Source organism: Piliocolobus tephrosceles, unplaced genomic scaffold, assembly GCF_002776525.5.
Source record: "Piliocolobus tephrosceles isolate RC106 unplaced genomic scaffold, ASM277652v3 unscaffolded_22482, whole genome shotgun sequence".
In the NCBI taxonomy this organism is placed as follows: Eukaryota; Metazoa; Chordata; class Mammalia; order Primates; family Cercopithecidae; genus Piliocolobus; species Piliocolobus tephrosceles.
This window is the reverse complement of record NW_022304846.1, coordinates 1-2,714: the sequence shown is the minus strand read 5'-3', so window position 1 is coordinate 2,714 and position 2,714 is coordinate 1. Positions and strand designations below refer to the sequence as shown.

General features: G+C 39.4%; 1 pseudogene; it reads right to left on the bottom strand.

Moving 5' to 3' along the window:
- Positions 1-1,070: 1,070 nt before the first annotated feature.
- On the bottom strand, positions 1,071-2,028 carry LOC111529385 (annotated as a pseudogene).
- Positions 2,029-2,714: the final 686 nt, after the last annotated feature.

Genomic DNA, 2,714 nt, shown 5'->3' with positions numbered 1-2,714 from the left:
TTTTTAATACAAGAGCAATTAAAAACATAAATATGTATTTGAATGACAAGTTTAAGTTCGAGCTGCAATGTTGGCAATGCAGGTTTTTGACACAGATCACAAAAAGCGTTCACAAAAACATACTGGTGCAAAGGATAAAATAATGCTAAGAATTAGGCTAAAAAGCTGCTGATTTTAAGAAAACAAAAGGCCTAAAATCACTCTACAAAATATAAAATGTATTAAACACTACCATCCACAGAACAGTCTTTATTATTGATTATATTTAAAAATTATATATTGAATTGTAAATGAGTATTATACATGAACCTCCATTTGGAAGGCAATTCCTTATAGCACTATAGAACATTGCAAAAAGTATCCTTTTTTTGCTATCAATAAAGAAAACAGTTAATGGTATTACTGTAAATATCAGGAAGGCTACATAAAAAAAAAAAAGAAATAATATTTCTTTTTTGTCTTCAAAGTGTTTTCTAAGGAGTGAAGCACTTGCCGTGTTGGACCAATGCACTACTGGAGAATGTTCTGGGTCCGAGATGCTCTTGAGAGACAAGACTAGGCTTTTCACATCAAACATTCAAAGGAATCATGCAACCTTCTTATGACTGGGATGCCATCATGTGCCACTGACCAATGCTGTCTCTCCAGAAAACCATTCAAGACGCTTAAAAAAACATCAAACTTATATGATAAATGTACATAAAATGAAGACACCAACTGCTATTTGACACGACTACTGGTTATATCTGTGCTATGTGAAAGCACCTTTAAAAAGAGCCTATGCGGCAAGAGATAAGTGTCAAAAGATTCAAAATGAATCATCAGTATTGGATAACAATATAATTCTTAACTCAGAAGCTGCCTCAAGATTAGGTGCATCTTCAGTTAATGTAACAGGAAAAAAAGGCAATGGATTTTATTTTATTAATTGTATCCACTTACAAACCGACCTAAGGTCACCCGATGTGTAGATACAATGAGATTTTTGTTGCTGATAGTCTTTAATTGAAGTGTGGATAAAGGAAATAGATCTATTTAAAAACAAAACCAAACAGCTATTTCTGTCTAGATTAAGAGGTGGCCCCAGGTGTGGGATTCACATTTTGAGTGGCCACTTGTGGTGCGATCTTGATGATCCAGGGTTTGTCCATGATTCTGGCTGTGTGATTGCCCTTCTCTACAATCCCAATAATCATGCTTGGTGGCCTTCACCATATTTGGATGACTTTATCTCTGCACAGAACCAAGCTGCTTGCTCACGTGGTAAACAGATCAGAAGGCCGCCTGTCCTGTTGAGCCTCCCTATGTTCATCATCACCTCCTGGTAGGCCAGCTCTACATCTTCTTGGGTGATCACTAGTTTAATCTTATTCCATTTCTCAGGAATATCCAGCCACTGGTGCACAGCCACTGCCACCTGTGTCCCCAGGGGTTTTGTCAACACCAGCACATCCCCTGGCACTGCATTGTCCGGCATGATAAATTCACTGGGCTGGCAGACAGTGGTAGCGACTCCTCCCAGGACAATCCAAGGGTTTAGTACTGTTTGGCTGCCTGTTACAGATGTTCCTGTTTATTCAGCTGCATCTTTAAAACCTTGGATAATCAGAAGCATCACTTTATCTCTTTCCCTGTCAGTCATTTTATTATTGACTCTAAGGAGCATCAGCATATTGCCACATTCCGTGATCCCCATTGCATAGAGGTCACTGAGAACATTGGCACATGCTATCCTGCCCATCCTATAAGAGTTGTCTACGATCAGGTAAATGTAATCTGTGATTTGAACCAAGGAAAGCCCACTGTGTCTCAAAGGAATGACACAAGTATCCATTCCAATGCCAAGCCTTGGCATAACGGCTCCCAAAAATTGCTCATCCTCTTGGAAGTGGTTCGCCTGTAAAGATTCCAGCAATTTTTGCAGCACATCTTGGGGCACTTTGCAGCCTTAAGTTCAGTGACTCTGGTTACCCAGAAGCTTTTGTCCAATTTGTAACTTTCCAGGTTAAAGGACTCCCGGGTAGACATGGTTCTTGGGCCCCGCTCTCCTCACAGCTCATCCCCTCCCCTCCCTTTGCAGGTTGACTGGGTTCTTTATGGATCTAGCAGCTCGCTTTGCACCCTGAGTTAAACTTTATTCTGTGTGTGTGTGTGTGTGTGTATGATCATGTAGTATTTGTCTTTCTGTGTCAGGATTATTCCATGTAGTATGATGTCTTCTAAATTTATCTATATTGTTTCAAATGATGAAATTTACCACCTTTTAAGGCTAATATTCCATTATGTATCTATACAACATTTATTTATTTATTTATTTATTTATTTATTTATTTATTATTTTTTATTTTTATTACACTTTAAGTTCTAGGGTACATGTGCATAACGTGCAGGTTTGTTACATATGTATATATGTGCCATGTTGGTGTGCTGCACCCATCAACTCGTCAGCACCCATCAATTCATCATTTATATCAGGTATAACTCCCCAATGCAATCCCTTCCCCCTACCCCCTCCCCATGATAGGCCCCATTGTGTGATGTTCCCCTTCCCGAGTCCAAGTGAGCTCATTGTTCAGTTCCCACCTATGAGTGAGAACATGCAGTGTTTGGTTTTCTCTTCTTGTGATAGTTTGCTAAGAATGATGGTTTCCAGCTGCATCCATGTCCCTACAAAGGACGCAAACTCATCCTTTTTTATGGCTGCATAGTATTCC